Raw genomic sequence first — 19,520 nt, 5'->3', positions numbered from 1 at the left:
AAAGTTTATCAGAAGGTAAATGATTAATAATTTCACCTGTAAAGGAGGAAAAGGCCAAAGCCCACGAGTCATTAAACTGAAAAAGCCATTCCTGCTGTTCTTTGGTATAGGGCACATAAATGTAAGCAGGATCGGCTCCCAACATTTCTCTGGAAAGACGCCTTCCCTTGGCAACGAGGAGGCTAATGAAATCAAAAAAAGGAGTAAGAACTTTTGAAGGCGATACAGGTAAATGGATCCACTGTAAGGGAGCATTTTGATATAACACTGCCGTCGGGATATGTTTAGAGGGAAACACATATAGTCCCCACGGTTGAGAAAAATCACAGTAGGTAGCAAAATGTTGAGAGAGGGCCTTTTCAACTAGGGCCAGAGCAGCTCGCCCCTCATCGTTTAGTATTCTAGGGGAGGAAGGGTCAGTTGTTGATTAAGGTCTCTAAATTGTCCTTCCTCTATTAGCATGTCAAAAGTAACCTGCAGCCCATTACGGCGATTACGATCTTCAATGATGTTACAGACCTCACCGTATTTTGAGTGCCACAAGAGATAATCACCTCCTGAGAGATAGGCTCGTGCAACAGCCTTCCAATCATTAGGAGGCAAGTATTGAGATGAAAGACTTTCAATTATGGCTAGAGTAAACGGCGCAGTAGGCCCGTATTGGGCGCAAGCTTGTTTCAGTTCTTTCAGTTGTTTAAAAGGCAGGGGCTCATGATACCTCCGATGATTAGCATCTTGAAAGACAGGGAAAATCATAGAATATCCTTCAAGATTTTCACCCTGTTCTCGGGCTGTTTTCACAGCCATTTGTAGTGGTGAAAGTACTGGCCTTTTTAGGCTAGATGGAACATATACTGGTGCTGTTGGAATCAAAGGCGCTTCTGCGAGAGGAGGGGGAGGGAGTGGGACGGGCGGCGGCAGCGGGTCAGGATCTAAACCAGCTATAACAGATGGCGTTTTAGAATGCAACGGCTTAGTTGTATTTATGGGCGATAAGTCTAGTTGTTCCATTCTCTGAGATATGGATGTTAGCATCTCTCTAAGTTCAGAAAAAGGGGAGCCTTGGTCTTTATTCTTTTGTTGAGTTACTATAAAGGCATCCCATCCTTCTTTGTCATGCTCAAAAGCCTGCTCTTTTAAATCCTCTTCCTCATCAGGAGAAAGTTCCGAATCTGAGTCTTGTTCGAGAGCAGTAGTCTCATTATCATTTTTTCTGGAACCTGAAACAATTGGGGAGTCATATATGTGCTCCGCTACCCGTTGCAGGGCACCTGAACACTTGGGTGTTATAAGTTTCAAGGTTGTTTCAAGTTTCCTACTCTCGTGTTCTGGGTTTAAACAATCTCTTATTAGAGTCCATAGAGAATAAGCATCAAGAGGAACTTTGTCCGGTCCACAGAGGGTATAAATTGTTTGAATTTGTTCTCCCACCTTTGCCCAAGTTTCAAGGCTAACAGTTCCTTCCTCCGGGAACCAGGGACAAGTTTCCTCCACAAAGACAAGAAATCTTTCTAGTTTCTGTTTAGACACAGAAATTCCTCTAGCTTTTAGCATAGTTTTTAACATAGAAACAAAAAACTGCCTACTATTACTTTGCCCCATAATTTTTACTCTCAACTATACCCTCTCCACCCACAGTTTTCCAACAATACCTGAATAGGTGAGGTTTTCTCCCGGGATCACTTTCAATATTTTTGGGTGGCTGTGCGCTGGGGTCCGCCCACGTCCCTCGTTCTGGCGCCACTTGCCGGGCCTGCCGGCGAAAGGAACAGGTCAAGGACGCAATCACCAGAGTACCTGAGAAATAAAAGACTAGGAAAGATGGGGTTGAGAGGGACGGAGTCAGCTTGTGACTGATTCCGACGACTTTATTGAGGGGTAACATACATATATATGCTAACAGGATTCACCAAATTTTAGATCAAAGACTTGCATACGTGCAGAACTGCAGACACTAGTTTTAGCTCAGGAGTTTTATCTTAACTCCAGCAGAGCATGGCACCAGCGTCTTACAATCAGGTAAAGACTACCTAGACATAAGCCATTCACAGGAGCCCGATAATCTTATCAGAGTCAGGAAAATGGGCAAATGGTGGCTGCAGCGATTTCCTTGAGGGAGGTGAAAAAGGCCAATTTGCACTTTAATAAATCAGGGGTGGCGGGACAGAGAGGGACCTCTTAGATCTCTCTCAGGGCCGAGAAGGGGCCTGAGCAGTCAGGCCGGCTCCCCGCACTCTCATAAACTGATTATTTCTCCTGGTGGGTGCTTCATGAAGAGGCAACAGCTTGTGCGGTTGCTCCTTAGCCTCTCTGGCTGCTCTGTGCATATGATCCCAGGGAGAGATTGGAGAAGTCTATTTTTCTTTATTCTTTGTCTCCTGTCCTCCATTTCATCCCGTATTTCACCCTTAGTTTTAGTTGTCTAAGTGTCTCTCACTTCAGTTGTCTCAGTTTCTATTGAAACCAGAGTAGTCTGAGGTCATATTGAGACAGGGGTCGTTTGGACCTCTACTTGGGCAGTTTGAATCTCAATTTGGATTTTTTATTGAGACCAAGGCAACTTGAATTTTGGTTTGAGTTTCTACCAAGACCAAGGTAACCCTTTCTGGAGGGGTTCCCTAACTTTCAGTTTGTTTAGTTTGGAGCCCTGGGTATGGGGGCAAAGTAGGAGGACAGGAGGCAGCTGAAGGTTTCATACCCAAATCTGTGCCCTTAGAAATCTGTCATGTCTTGCAGAGAAAAAAAAGGCAATATGCTACTTCTACCCATTTCCCTTGTTTTCTACAGAACCTAATTGTAAAACAGTATTATAATTAAGTGACTCTCCAACCAGCCACTGTTTGCTGTCCTCCAAGGGATACTGTAACCATGCAGTATCACATAGGAAGATCAGGAGTGTTTCCTTTAAGCTCTGGGGATCAGATCTATCCCAGTTTTTCAGGATACAGTTCAAAGGAGTGAGGCTGGAATTGCTAGCTCCCATCTGTAAGACAAAAAGCAGCAACCAGTGCCATTTTTCTACGGAGGCATCCTTCCCTGTTCTAGATGGAGGTGGAGACATCTAGCTTCTACCTAAGCTTCCTTCCCTGGCAGGAGTTAACCTGTCTCTTACCAACACAGGCATCCCATTACCATCCCTCCCCGTTCTACCATCAAGGTGAGGTAGAGATGCATCAGGGGTAGACCTAATGGCATCCCAGACTAATGTCCAGTTCCTCAGCATTAAAACCTTTGCCTGCCTCTAATGCCACCTGAAGTGCCATCAGAATAATCTTCCAGAATGCCTCCCAAGCTAAGATGACTAGGGGAAACACTTGTCTCCTGGGTGCCTGTGCACAACCGTGAGTATATTCCTGACCACAATAAGACTGGTAACTCATAAAAGGACAAACATAAAACCAAGATGGTCCTTCCAAGCATCACCACACCAGTATACGTGATAGCAAAAGAGATGGTGCAGGGCTGGCCAGTGAGGAAAAAGTGATTTTTGTCCTCGAGTTGTTAGGACCAATTCTTCCAGTTCATTCCCACAGATTCCACAGAAAGAATATCTAAGGAGTTGAGACAAAAGCCACTGGAGAGCCTACTCTGGTCCATTAAGACCTAGCATTACCAAAGGAAGAAGTCAGCTGTACTTCCTATCTGAGTAACATTTAACCTGAGCGATGCTCTTGAAACTAGAGCTCCACCTAGCTTCTGAATATGCTCCTGTTGTAACTTTTGGCTCATGGCAAGGCTAGGCACTTCCTGACTAACAATCCAAGTTTGGGACCTAAGTAACAGTACATAGTAACAGCATAGAGCACAAGTCTCTTGAAAGTCTATGATCCAACAGATTAGGTTAGTAGTTCTAACTCCCAGGAAGTTATGAAATGGTCAAAGAGACCGGAGAGTTTTGACCGAGAAAGGAGAGTTCAGACTGCACGCTCCATCCATCTCTGGCCACTCCCCCAGAGGAGACACTGGGTGCTTCTTGACATTACCAGGTCAGTATAATTCCCCACCAGGGTTTCTTCCATAAGCCACATGAGGTCACCATGGAACTGCAGATTAGGACACAGCTCTTGTTTCACACATATGCATCTCTTTCAATCAGTCACAAACACAAGCACACAGTTGAGCTAGTAAAGTACAGCAGAATACATGTTTGCTAGGAGAGCGAAGAACTAGAGCTCCAAGTGTCCTTACCTTGTCCTGAAGAATCCTGGACAAGTTCCCAAGATGAAAGTTTGCTGCTACCAGCCATGAATGACGCCCAGATTCTAGGTCATAAATGAAATTTATTCAAGCAGGCCAGACCTGATGGACACTCCCCTCCAGAACCCAGAACTGGAGCAGTTTCATCCAGGATGGACAATGCAAGGCAGGCTATGCAACAATGACAACAGATGAGATTGTTACACAAGCGTGGTCGGCACTACAGGCTGAGCTGTGGGCACTCAACCAGGTGCTAACGGACGCCAAAAGAAAGCGAATTAACATCTACACTGACTCAAGATATGCCTTTGTTACTTTACATGATCATGGAGTCATTTATAAAGAAAGGGGACTACTGACAGCAGGGGGAAAGGAAATCAAAAACAAAGAAGAAATCCTTCAGCTATTAGAGGCAGTCTGGAAGCCTTTCAAAATGGCAGTCATCCATTGCAAAGGCCATCAAAGAGAAATCGATCCAGTCGGCAGAGGGAATCAGTTTGCCAACCAGGCAGTGAAGGAGATGGCAACCCAGCTGAGTCCCACAGGGGGCCCTGAGCCAATCTCTAAGGTCCTCTTGGCATCAGAATTGCCTCCATCCCTGAGTTGTACCAAGGAAGATGATCAAGGGGCTTTAGATGAGGGAGGAACAAAAGGAAAAAGGGCTGGTGGAAGCTTCCAGACCAAAGACTCTTTGTCCCCAGCAACATAGCAGTCCAGCTGGTGAACAGCACCATGAGACAACTCTCTTAGGGAAAAATGCGCTGGAAAGTTTACTGAGCTGTTACTATTTTGTTCCTAAGCTCCCAACCCTGTGCCCAGATCAGTGCTAGATGTGTGACTTGTGCACAAAACAATTCCAGCCAAAGAGCAAGACCCAGCCCAGGATGCAGACAGCTGGGACACTGCCCTTTGAAGTTCTAGAAGTGGACTTTACTGAAGTCAAGCCCTATGGGGGCTATAAGTATTTCCTTGTGGTAGTCTGCACCTACTTGGGAAGGGCTGAAGCCTATCCCATGCACACTGAACAGGCACAAGAGGGGGCCAAGGCCCTGTTAAGGGACATGATCCCAAGATATGGGCTGCCTATCTCCACAGGGTCTGACAGGGCCAGGCTTTGTGTCAGAGATAATCCAGACTTTGTCCAAGACACTGGGAGTCAAATGGAAGCTCCACACTGCTCACAGGCCACAAAGCTCCGGGCAAGTTGAGTGCATGAATTAGACCCTCAAGACTACGTTAGCTAAGCTCTGTCAGGAGACTCAGTTGCCTCGGGTTGACATGCTACTCCTAGCCTTGCTCCAAGTCTGATGCACCCCGAGGCCCTCAAGCTATTCTCCCTTTGAGATCTTATATGGGAGACCAAGCTTGACCAACAACTAGTTGACCTGGAGATGTCCCAATACCTCCAGACCCTGGGAGAATGATAACCCAAGAAACCTTAAAAAGGATTCTCATTCCTTTGGGCAATTGGGTTCATCCCTATCAGCCAGGAGATGAGGTAGGGGTTAAAGATTGGAAAAAGGAACCACTTCAGCCAGTTTGGACAGGCCCCCATACGGTCGTCCTTGCAACCCCTACTGCTGTTAAAGTTACGGGTGTCACCCCCTGGATTCACCACACCAGAATCAAGACAGCAGTGGCTCCCCTCGACAAGGACATCTGGAAAGCAATTCAAGACCTTGAGAACCCACTCAAGGTCCAGATCCAAAGGTGACAGCCCTCACCCACGAAGGACACCGAGCCCTGCTCAAGTCACTCTGGGAGCTGACTAGTCAACGCACGGCAGGAGCTCGAGGATTCTTCAGCCCTGCTCTAGCCACATCCCGGCAGCTGGTTGGTCGACATATGGCGGAAGCTTGAGAATCCGGTTATTGAGACATAAATGGGCTTCCATTGTCACCCCAGTCCCTTTCCCTGATCAGCATTACTGCCGTGCTCTTTGCTACAGGACTATCTTCAGCTGCTCCTCAGGACTGGAATTAGGCTCAGATGCTGCTATTAGCTGTCTGCTATCTCATCATAGTGGGGAGTATCATCCTTATTAGGTACCTCTTGTAATCACTCCCCAGTCAGACAACCCCCTTTTTTCAACTAGAGCCATCAGAGAGTTAGGGTTATGATGACACCCTGCTGAATGGGGACTGGTTACTCCACTGGCCTTGATGCTTTCTGTGGGTCAGATACAAGAGTATCTCTACTACAATCTACCTAAAGGTAGTGGGATTGTTAAGTAGAATCAAATGTTTTGGGTAATAGTGGTTTATATCCTGCTGAGCTGTAGTGCATTAGAAAGTAAAACAGACTCCACATGTATTTCATGCATTCACATGACTAGATCAGGTCAGGGAGTCACTTGGACCTTGCTTTACCATACTCGTTTCTTTTGCCAAGGAGAGGCCAAGGAAACTTATGTACATAACAAAACAATCTATTCTATTTGTCAACAATAATGCCATTATATCAGTTTTGACCCCAGTCCCCACCCCCACCCCCCACCCCAGTGAAGGGTTAGATGTTCGCCACTTAGAAGGAGGGCTCTGGATGAACCAGACAGATTATGGATACAGAAAGCCCAGTGCTGAAGCACTTTGATGAGTGTGCTGCTCACAAAACCCCCAGTAACCCCAGTACTCTGAATTGTGGAGGCTTGTCATGGGAACAGGAATACAAGTTCAACGACAAAGACATGTGTAACCCAGTATCCCATAACACCAGGTGTTATGAAGGTCCCTTTCTTCACAAGATTGACCTGGGCCTGTGTCAGATGAGCAACCTGGGAAAATATAGAGGTGACCTGGGAGAATAAGGACAAAGTAACACTCCTCCAAAAGGGAACTGTTGATCCCAAATGTAAGGTGGGGACATGTAACCCAGTCAATTTCACTGTCTTCAACCCTGGGGACTCAAGATGGGAAAGGGGTTACCAGATCAGCATCTGTATTAATGGGAGAGGTCTTGACCCAGAAACTGTATTGATATTCCAGAGCATTTCTGTTCCTCTCTGGGTTTCCACACACAGGCTCTTCCATTCTTTTCATGACGAGATTGAAAGTGGTCCTCCTCCTATTCCAGCCGAAACTAAAAATCTGCTTTTAGCCCAGATATTAATGGTTACTTCCTGCTATGTGTGTGGGGGAACTAACAAGGGAGACCAATGGCCCTGGGAAGTTAAAGAATTAGATCACTAGAGACCCTTCAACAACTTAGGGGAAGTCAAGAAGACCAGGCTTGGAATTTGGCATTTAAAGACTTCCTTAATTGACAAAAACTGTCTGGCATGGTGGGGCCAATTATTCAATGTTCCAGTAGGAAAACTCACTTGTCTTGGTCAAAAATATTATAACACTCATACTTCTGGTTGGTGGGGAAGCCCAAACTATGCAGTCTAATCCTCACTCTCTAGCAAGCTTCCCCCATTTAAAGACCCAATGGGATGACCTGTCCACTGAAGGCCATTGGCCTGCTCCAGAAGGATTATACTGGATTTGTGGGACTAACACATATTCAATTTTGCCAACCAACTGGCCAGGGTCATGTGTATTGGGGACTATCTGTCCCTCCTTTTTCCTACTCTCCCTAGCCTAAGGTGAATCACTGGGAGTCCCAGTTTATAAAGACAGCTGCTGCTGCTGATACAGAGGCCCCACCAAAAAGCACAGGCCTCTACAGATTGGAGACTGGAAAGATGACGAGTGGTCTCCTGAATGCATAATCCAATACTACAGGCTAGCTACATGGGCAGAAGATGGGTCCTGGGGCTATCAAACCCCAAATTTACATGCTTAACAGAATTATCCAGCTCCAGGCAGTAATTGAAATCATTACTAATGAAACGGCCAAGGCTCTTAATTTATTGGCAGAACAACAAACCAGGATGCATAATGCTATTTATCAAAATTGCCTGGCCTTGGATTATTTACTGGCTGAAAAGGGGTTGGTTGTCTGTGGAAAGTTCAATCTTAGCAACTGTTGCCTACAGATAGATGATAGTGACAAAGTTATAGAAGAAATAACCAGAAAGATGACTAACATAGCTCATGTCCCAGTCCAGACTTGGAAGGGATGGAATCCCGGAGAGCTATTTGGGGAATGGTTTTCTTATCCAGGAGAATTTAAAACTGTAATGGAAATAGTCCTACTCCTCCTTGGGACTTGCCTCCTCTTATCTTGCCTCTTGCCATTATTCATGAGGACAATTTCCAGCCTAGTTGAGGCCATCGCAGACAGAAGGGCCACCACACACCTCCTAGCCCTGAAAGGTTATCAGCCCCTGAGCCAAGAAGATCAAGAGGTTGATGCCTTATAAGATTTGAGGGACATCAAGAGTGGGGATTGAAAAGGAAAATTTAAAACTTAAACCCAGCTAGAAATAACTTCATGCTGGGTCTGCTTCTGTAACTCAGCTTGCTCCTTGCAAAGTCATGTAAGTTACATAGTTTGGGGGGGGTGCAGGAAATGAAAACTTACAACAATGCTAGGAGCTGAAATTCAGCTTGCTCACCCTTGTCAGTTACCCAGCCCTGTAATCCTGCTTAGCCATGTTTGTCTAAAGGCCAGGCATCCCCACTGCTGTGTCCTAACAGCTGATCCTGCATGTTCGAAACCCCTAGTTTAAACTAGCCTAATAATAGTCAGCACTGCCCACTAAAGTCTGCTGTCATGCACTGCCTATAGAGACTTTGTAACCCCACTGTTCAGGGTTCAGAGCTGGAAGTGTTAGCTGCTGTGGCCTCACCAGCATAATAAACCCAAGTTCTCCAACTCTGAGTGTGGTGCTTGGTTTCTCGATGGTCCAAATTCTGCAGCACTTGCAGCCTGCACCACAGAAATGAATTCCAAACACAGTTGACTTACAGAAAGCCAACTGCCATAGGTAAATGGTCCTCACATGCTTTAAAGAAAAAAAAAAAAAAAAGAAAAGAATAAACATACCCAAACCTCCACCACAAAACAATATGCTCAGAATCTCTAATTGCTGCACAAATGCCAATCAAAAGGACAATGGGAAATCAAATCGCAACACTCACACTTGCCAACATCACCAGTCTAAGGCAATAAATGTGGGAGAGAATCTTGAGGGAAAAGATTCCCCTGAGGCTGTCAGTGGGAACACACATTGGAAGGACAGTCTCTGAATGCCTGAAAACAATTGTCAAATTGGGCTAAGCCTAGGATCTGACATTCCCACACATTGGCCTATATCCTGAGAACACCATCAATCAAAAGGCACATGCACCCCAACAAACCTCTAACACTTTTCCTTCTAGGAGCCAAGACACACAGCCTGCAAAGACCCCAATGAGAGATTAAAGTTTAAACAAGATGTGGCACATCTATCCAGCAGACTATTTCTCACTCATTAAAAACAGACACTGAAGTTAGGGAACTATGACACTGAGAGACACTGGGATGTACCTTGAAGGATGATAGGTAAAGTGAAGTCGGTCAGGCAGAGGAAAATCCTGACATATGAGGTCTCATCTATGAGGGCTTCCCTCATAGCTCAGTTGGTGAAGAATCTGCCTGCAGTGCAGGAGACCCCAGTTCAATTCCTGGGTCAGGAAGATCTGCTGGAGAAGGGATAAGCTACCCACTCCAGTATTCTTGGACTTCCCTTGTGGCTCAGCTGGTAAAGAATCTGCCTGTAATGTGGGAGACCTGGGTTCAATTCATGGGTTGGGAAGATTCCTGGAGAAGGGAAAGGCTACCTACTCCAGTATTCTGGCCTGGAGAATTCCATGGACTATATAGTTCATTGGATTGCAAAGAATTGGACATGACTGAGCGACTTTCACTTTTTTTTTCACTAGGTCAAATGAGAACAGATGTAAAAATCAACAAATTCATATCCCAGAGACTCTGAGAATCCAAAATCAAACCATTTCAGAATAAATAAATAAGGTGAAAGGCCTGGAAAAATTAAGGGGGAAGTACCTAAAGCAACAACAAATCTGTATCTGTAATAAACCATCCACATGCATTATCTTTCTCTTTCCTTCCTTTCATCCAAATAGACTCAGATATCCATAGCTCTAAGAGATAATCCACAATAATTATCTCCCATCTTCCTGCATTCTTTTCACAGAAAAGTGTTTCTGAGGTAGAAAATGCACAACGAACTGATGCTCAAGACTCTGCTTGAGCTCCTAAGGCAAAAAGTCCCAAAAAACTATGAGATACTCCATAGATGACTTAATACCTGCATCAGGTGATTGTTCAGTGACAATAATCATAGTATAGCAAGTGGAATTCTGTGCTGCAGGGAGTACTGGCAAGATATTAAAAGCAGTGTCTACTGTATCAGGTCTGACCTCCCTGACTTGGGATGCTATCCCATCCCTGGAGGGTGAACAGGCTGGGATCCCACTGTTGAACGGGGGTGGGGTTGACACAGCCTGGCAGGGTGACCTACGTTGAACACTTTTTAAAGGTCTAGTGAGTGCTATGTCTGGCTGGGACAAGAGTTTCCCATGGCATCAAGGCCCTGAGAAATTTCAAGGCAAAATTCAGTTAGCCTCAACCTCTCCTGATGCTTGGGATCTCAGCACACGCCTCCTTCCTGAGAGTGCAGCCTCCTAGCACCTCAGCACCCTCAGCAGTGTACTGTGGACCCTGAAGGGATTCGTCTGGACGGGGTGTTTGTGAGATGTGGCTCAGCTGGTAAAGAATCCACCTGCAATGCGGGAGACCTGGGTTCAATCCCTGGGTTGGGAAGATCCCGTGGAGAAGGGAAACGCTACTCACTCTAGTGTCCTGGGCTGGAGAATTCCAAGGACCATATAGTCCATGGGGTTGCAGAGTCGTACACGACTGAGCGACTTTCACTTTCACTTATATTGGGGAGGGGGGTAAAACTAGTGAGACTGAGCCCTCGGCTGTCTCTTCGGGATATTCCACTCTATTTAAGCCCAGGAAGCCCACTGCCCCTAAGGCTCCGGTTGCCCCCAGGAACCAAAGGTGTGCATGAAGAGTGCTGCCGCCTTAAGGACATTTTCTGTAACTACAACACGATCACCCTTGCTAACAGGCACCTCAATTCACAAGGTCTGGGGCTACCTTAATGACAGTTGCCCTCAGGAAATGTCCTGCGGCTGATTCCAGAGAAATAAATTCCAAACACAGCCAACTTTCAGGAAACCAACTGCCAAAGGTAAATTGTCCTCTCATCATTTAAGGGGAAAAAAAGAAGGTATAATCACACCAAGTCTGCCCCACCAAACAAGATGCTCAGCATCCCTAATTGCTGCTGGAATGCCAATGAAAAGGAGAGTGGGAAATCAAATCCCGACACTCACAATGACCAGCGTCACAAGTCTACAGGCAATAAATGCAGGAGAAGGTCCAGAGGAAAAAGAATCCCTCTAGACTGCCAGTGGGAATATACATTGGCAGCAGGCACGAGAATGGACAGTCTCTGAATGCTTGGAAAAAGTCATCAAGTTGGGCTAAACCTAGGATCTGCCATTCCCTCACCTTGGCCTATATCCTGAGAACACCATCGGCCAAAAGGCACAGGCACCCCATCATACCTCCAGTCCTACTTCCTTCCAACAGCCAAGACACGGAGTCTGCAAAATCCCCAATGAGAGGTTAAAGCTTAAACAAGATGTGGTACATATATCTGGTAGACTATTTTTTACTCATAAAAAACAGACACTGAAATTAGGAAATCATAACACTGGGAGACACAAGTATGGACCCTGAAGGATCATAGACAAAGGGAAGCCATCAGACAGAGGAAGACCCTGGTACATGAGGTCTCATCCAGGCCAAATGAGAGCAGACACACAAGTCAACAAACTGACTACCCAAAAGACACTCCCAGAATTGAAAACCAAACAAATGGTATCGGGGAAAAAAATTAATTAAGTGAAGGGTCTGGATGAATTAGCGCATAAGTACCTAAAGCAACAACGAATCTGTACCTTTAATAAATAATCCACATGGACTATCCTCCTCCTTCCTTCCTTCCATCCACAAATGCACAGAAATCTGTAGTCCTAAGAAATGATCCTTAAAAATTTTCTCCTCTCATCCTGCTTTATAGCACAGAAAAGTATGTCTGAGGTAGAAAAGTCATGAGGATCTGATGCTCAACACTCTGCTCCATCTTTAAAGGCAAAAAGCCCCCCCCACACACACAAAACCATAGGATGCCCCATAGATGACTTAGTACCTGAATCAGGCAGTGGTCCAGTAACAATAATCACAGTATGGCAAATGGATTGCAGGGAGTATTGGCAAGGTGCTAAACAAAAGGGAAGGAAAGCAGGGCCTACTGGACTATGTCCAACCTCCCTGACATAGGGTGCTATCCCATCCCTAGATGCTGAGCAGGCTTGGGCCCCACTGTCGAACTGGGGTGAGGTCGAGACAGCCTAGCAGGGTGTCCCTCGTTGAACACTATTTAAAGGCCTACTGTGTGCTACATCTGGCTGGGACAAGTGTCCTGCATGGCATCAAGGCCCTGAGGAATTTCAAGGCAAAATTCAGCTAGCCTCAACCTCTCCTGGTGCTGGGATCCCAGCTCAAGCCTCCTTCCTGAGAGGGCAGCCTCCTAACACCTCAGCACCCTCAGCAGTGCACCGTCAACCCTGAAGAGATTAGTTTGGACGGGCTATTAGTGAGATGCTTTAGGGGGAATAAGTAGTGAGACTCAAGCCCTTTCCTGTTTCTTCAGGCACACTCCACTCTATTTCATAGTCCAGGAAGCCAGCTTGTCCTAAGGCTCTGCTTGCCCCCAGAAACCAAAGGTGGGCATGAAAAACTGCTGCTGCCTTGTGGACATTTTCTTTAATCACAACATGACCACCCGCTGCTAACAGGCACCTCAATTCACGTGGCCTGGGTTCCATTAATGACAGCTGCCCTCAGGAAATGACCTGTGACCAGCACGGGAGGAAAACATTCCAAAACAGTCAACGATCAGGAAGTCAACAGTCTCTGAATGTCTGAAAAAAATCTCTCAAGAGAGGCTAAGCCTAGAAACTGACATTCCCACAGCTGAGATTATATCCCCAAAAAATTATCAATAAAAGGTACATGAACCCAAATGAGCACTGCAGCACTAGTCTCAATAGCTAAGAAAAAGAACCAGCAAAAATTCTGACAGGTGAATGGCGAAACAAGTTGTGGTACATATATATGATGGACAGTTACATAGCCATGAAAAACCAACACGAAAATTAAGAAATTTTGACACTGGGAGCCACAGGGATGGACTTTAAATAATCATACACTAAGGGAAGTCAGTCAGACAGAGGAAGCAATAATATATCATGTCCTTTCTAGGCAATATTTTTTAAAAAAAAGAGAGAGAGATACAAAAGAATGAATGTACAACTCAACAAGAGACTCAGAATTCAAAGTCAAACAAAAGGATCCATGAAAAAAAAAATAAAACAGTTAACGGCTGGGAATAAATTAGGAGTCTGGGACTAACATAGACACAGAAATCTGTATCTGTAGTTTATCATCAATAAGTCGTGTCTGACTCTTGCAACCCCATGGACCTGCCAGGCTCCTCTGTCCATGGGATCCTTCAGGCAAGAATACTGGAGTAGGTTGCCATTTACAAGGATTATCCACTTGGGTCCCTCCGGCCTCCCTGCTTGCCTGCCTTTCTCATATAGACAGATACCTGTATCTCTAAGAGGTCAAGCACAAGGATTTTCTCCTTCCTTCCTCACTTCCTCGTATACACAGAAAACTGTCTCTGAGATTAGATAATCCAAAAGGGCCTGATGCTCAACACTCTGGCTCCACCTTCTATGGGAACCCCCCTCCCCCCAAAAAAAGCCTAGAGATGCCTCATGGATGTCCATGAGGTGGACACCTGAACTGGGTGGCCACACACCAAGGAGAAGAGCAGCAGGACTCAAGCTTAGCACTGGCATGACATGACAGGAAAGGACAGAAAAGCAGCTCCTACTTGACTCCCTCCGACCGCCCTGACTGGGGCTGCTATCCCATCCCTGGAGCCGGAACAGGCTTGGGTCCCACTGCTGGACTGGGGTGGGGTCCAGACTGCCTGGCAGTGTGTCCTTCACTGAGCCCTTTTTAAACCTCTGCTGTCTGCTTGGTTCTGCCTGGTACCAGAGTCCAGAGGTGGATCAAGTCCTCGAGGATACTGGAGGCAGTGGTCACCAAGCTTCCATTTTTCCTGGAGCTGGCATCCCCAGCTCAAACCCCCTTACTCACAATGTAAACTCCTAGGCACCTTAGCCCCCTCAGCTGGGAGCTGTGGCCACCCCACTGGGATTAATCTGGGGGTTAAGGGTGTGAAGCTTTAGAGGGAAGAAGTACTGGGACCCAAGCCTTTCACCTTTGCCCAGGCACATTCCACTCTATTTCACAGTCCAGGAAGCCAGCTTGTCCTCAGGCTCCATCTGCTGCAGGAACCGGAGCAGGTGTGGAGAAGTGCTGCTCTTTGTGGATACTTCCTGTGACTGCAGCGTGACCACCAGTGCTTCCTGGCATCTACCTCCCGAGGCCTGGGGGACAGCTGTGACAGCTGCCCTCGGCAAATGTCCTGCGGCAGGGATTGCCAAAATAAATTCCAAACATGCCTGACTGTCTAAAAGTCACTTGCCACTGGTAAATTTTCCTCACACTCTTTAAAAAGAAATTTAAGTAAAATACCATACAGCCTCATGGGACAAGATGGTCAGCATTCCTAATTCCTGTAGGAATGCCAAACAAAATGACAACTAGAAATCAAATCCCACCATTCAGAATGGGCATCCTCATAAGTTCACAAACAATAAAGGCAGGAAAGAGCCTGGAGGAAAGGGAACACACCTACACTGTCAGTGGGAATGTACATTGGCAACAGACTCTATAAGGGACAGAATCTGCAGGACAAAAAAAAAAAAACTATCGAGAGGGCTAAATCTAAAATCTGAACTGCTATTTTCATAAAGGAAATATAGAAAATAAGATTTCCACATACGGAAATACACACCCATATTTCACACAGAAAATACAAAAATCTGATTTTCTTAAATGGAAATATACACCCATAGGAAACATAGAAATTTTGATTTTCATATATGGAAATAGTTAGTTCAGTCAGTCATGTCTGACTCTTTGCGACCCTATGAAATGCAGCACGCCAGGCCTCCCTGTCCATCACCATCTCCCAGAGCTTGCTCAAACTCAAGTCCAGTGAGTCAGTGATGTTATCCAACCATCTCATCCTGTCATCCCCTTCTCATCCCCCCTTCAATCTTTCCCAGCATCAGAGTCTTTTCAAACGAGTCAGCACTTCACATCAGGTGGTCAAAGTATTGGAGTTTCAGCTTCAACATCAGTCCTTCCAATGAATATTCAGGACGGATTTCCTTTAGGATTGGTTGGATCTCCTCCTTACAGTCCAAGGGACTCTCAAGAGTCTTCACCAACACCACAGTTCAAAAGCATCAATTCTTCTGCACTCAGCTTTCTTTATAGTCCAACTCTCACATCCATACATGACTACTGGAAAAACCATAGCCTTGACGAGACGGACCTTTGTTGGCAAAGTAATGTCTCTGCTTTTTAATATGCTATCTAGGTTGGTCATAAACTTTTCTTCCAAGGAGTAAGTGTCTTTTTATTTCATGGCTGCAGTCACCATCTGCTGTGAATTTGGAGCTCCCCAAAATAAAATCTGTCACTATTTCCATTGTTTCCTCATCTATTTGCCATGAAGTGATGAGACCAGATGCCATGATCTTCGTTTTCTGAATGTTGAGCTTTAAGCCAACTTTTTCACTCTCATCTTTCACTTTCATCAAGAGGTTCTTTAGTTCTTCACTTTCTGCCATAAGGGTGGTGTCATCTGCATATCTGAGGTTATTGATATTTCTCCCTGCAATCTTGATTCCAGCTTGTGCTTCCTCCATCCCAGCGTTTCTCATGATGTACTCTGCATATAAATTAAATAAGCACGGTGACAATATAAAGCCTTGATGTACTTCTTTTCCTATTTGGAACCAGTCTGTTGTTGCATATCCAGTTCTAACTGTAGTTTCCTGACCTGCATACATATTTCTCAAGAGGAAGGTCAGGTGGTCTGGTATGCCCATCTCTTGAAGAATTTTCCACAGTTTATTGTGATCCACACAGTCAAAGGCTTTGGCATAGTCAATAAAGCAAAAATAGATGTTTCTCTGGAACTGTCTTGCTTTTCGATGATCCAGCAGATGTTGGCAATTTGATCTCTGGTTCCTCTGCCTTTTCTAAAACCAGCTTGAACATCTGGAAGTTCACGGTTCATGTATTGTTGAAGCCTGGCTTGGAGAATTTTGAGCACTACTTTGCTAGCATGTGAGACGAGTGCAATTGTGCATTAGTTTGAGCATTCTTTGGCATTGCCTTTCTTTGGGATTGGAATGAAAACTGACCTTTTCCAGTCCCATGGCCACTGCTGAGTTTTCCTAATTTGCTGGCATATTGAGTGCAGCACTTTCACAACATCATCTTTTAGGATTTGAAATAGCTCAACTGAAAAAAAAAAAAAAAAAGAAATAGCTCAACTGGAATTCCATCACCTCCACTAGCTTTGTTCGTAGTGATGCTTCCTAAGGCCCACTTGACTTCACATTCCAGGATGTCTGGCTTTAGGTGGGTGATCATACCATCATGATTATCTAGGTCAAGAAGATCTTTTTTTGTACAGTTCTTCCGTGTATTCTTGCCATCTCTTCTTCATATCTTCTGCTTCTGTTAGATCCCTACCATTTCTGTCCTTTATTGTGCTCATCTTTGCATGAAATGTTCCCTTAGTATCTCTGATTTTCTTGCAGAGATCTATAATCTTTCCCATTCTATTGTTTTCCTCTATTTCTTTTCTTTTTTTTTTTTTTACTGTTTTTATTTTTTTTCATTTATTTTTATTAGTTGGAGGCTAATTACTTTACAATATTGTAGTGGTTTTTGTCATACATTGACATGAATCAGACATGGATTTACATGTATTCCCCATCCCAATCCCCCCCTCCCACCTCCCTCTCTACCCGATCCCTCTAGGTCTTCCCAGTGCACCAGGCCTGAGCACTTGTCTCAGGCACCCAACCTGGGCTGGTGATCTGTTTCACCATAGATAATATACATGTTTCGATGCTGTTCTCTTGAAATATCCCACCCTCACCTTCTCCCACAGAGTCCAAAAGTCTGTTCTGTATATCTGTCTCTTTTTCTGTTTTGCATATAGGGTTATCATTACCATCTTTCTAAATTCCATAAATATGTGTTAGTTTACTGTAATGGTCTTTATCTTTCTGGCTTACTTCACTCTGTATAATGGCCTCCAGTTTCATCCATCTCATTAGAACTGGATCATTTCTTTGCAATGATCACTGAGGAAGGCTTTCTTATCTCTCCTTGGTATTCTTTGGAACTCTGCATTTAAATGGGTATACCTTTCCCTTTCTCCTTTGCCTTTTGCTTTTCTTCTTTTCACAGCTATTTGTAAGGCCTCCTCATACAACCATTTTGCTTTTTTGCATTTCTTTTTCTTGGGGATGGTCTTGATCCCTGCCTCCTGTACAAAGTCACAAACTTCCATCCATAGTTCTTCAGGCACTCAGTCTATCAGATCTAATCCCTAGAATTTATTTGTCACTTCCACTGTATAATCGTAAGGGATTTGATTTAGGTCATACCTGAATGGTCTAGTGGTTTTCCCTACTTTCTTCAGTTTAAGTCTGAATTTTGCTATAAGGAGTTCATGATCTGACCCACAGTCAGCTACCGGTCTTTCCCATTCTATTCAGCCTAAACTCTCTCACCCAATAAAAAATCCCACTGTACTGGTTCCTTTACCAGTGTTGACACAGCCCACCCCAGAATAAAATCTTCCTTATTTTGCTTTGTTGAGGAAAATTCAATTAAGAATTAAGAAGAAAAGAGGGAATTTTTATTGGATCCATACTGAGGATTATAAACTTGGAAGCAGATTCTCAGAAAGCTCTGAGTCTGTTCTGCCTGTTAGAAATTGAGGGCATGGTCATATACATTTTTGAGACAAAGGATCACATGTCAAAGTGATACACTGATATTTTACAGAAAGTTCACCAAAGATACATAGCCAGGTAAACTCAAACATAGCAAGCAGCAAGTCACCACTGCCCCCTACAGAGCCAGAAAAGAACACTATTCTTTTAACAAGTTAAATCTACCCTGAATATTCATTGGAAGGACTGATGCTGAAGCTGAAGCTCCAATACTTTGGCCATCTGATTCCAAGAGCTGACTCCTTGGAGAAGACCCTGATGCTGGGAAACATTGAGGGCAGAGGGAGAAGCAGGCATCAGAGGACTAGATGGTTGGATGGCATCACTGACTCAATGGACATGAGTTTGAGCAAACTCGGGGAGATAGTGAAGGACAAGGAAGCCTGGGGTGCTGCAGTCCATGGGGTCGCAAACAGACATAACTTAGTGACTGAAAGTGAAAGTAAAGTCTCTCAGTCGTGTCCTACTCTTTGCGACCCCAAGGACTGTAGCCTACCAGGTTCCTCCATCCATGGGATTTTCCAGGCAAGAATACTGGAGTGTGTTGCCATTTCCTTCTCCAGGGGATCTTCCTGACCCAGGGATACAAGTGTCCCACATTGTAGGCAGACTCTTTACCGTCTGAGCCACCAGCGAAGTCCAGCTTAGGGACTAAATAACAACAATTGCTAGCTTCAAAAGAAAAGGAAAAAAAGGCAATATTGTGGTTGAGCAGGCAATCCCATCTTTGAGGAGCTCTGGTTAATGTGCATGCAAACTCACAGGCACATTATGGAGGGAGAAGGCCCAAACACAGAGAATTTTATGTTTACAAATTTTATTTTACCAGCTTTAACAAATGTCACTGATGTTTCTTCTTTAACACTATTTCCTGACATTTTCTGACAACGTTATTTTCCGACAACATTTCCAACAAAGGTCCATCTAATCAAAGCTGTGGTTTATCCAATAGTCATGTATGGATGTGAGAGTTAGACCATAAAGAAAGCTGAGTGCCAAAGAATTGATATTTTTGAACTGTGGTGTTGGAGAAGACTCTTGAGAGTCTCTTGGACAGCAAGGAGATCCAACCACTCAATCCTAAAGGAAAGCAGTCCTGAATAGTCATTGGAAGGACTGATGCTGAAGCTCCAATACTTTGGTCACCTGATTCAAAGAACTGACTCATTGGAAAAGACTCTGATGCTGGTAAAGACTGAAGGCAGGAGGAGCAGGGGACGACAGAGGATGAGATGGTTGATGGCATCACCGACTCAGTGAACATGAGTTTGAGCAAGCTCCCGCAGTTGATGATGGACAGGGAGGCCTGGCATGCTGCAGTCCATG

The sequence above is a fragment of the Cervus canadensis genome, chromosome 7, assembly GCF_019320065.1.
Source record: "Cervus canadensis isolate Bull #8, Minnesota chromosome 7, ASM1932006v1, whole genome shotgun sequence".
Lineage (NCBI taxonomy): Eukaryota > Metazoa > Chordata > Mammalia > Artiodactyla > Cervidae > Cervus > Cervus canadensis.
Note: the sequence above shows the minus strand (reverse complement) of the source record.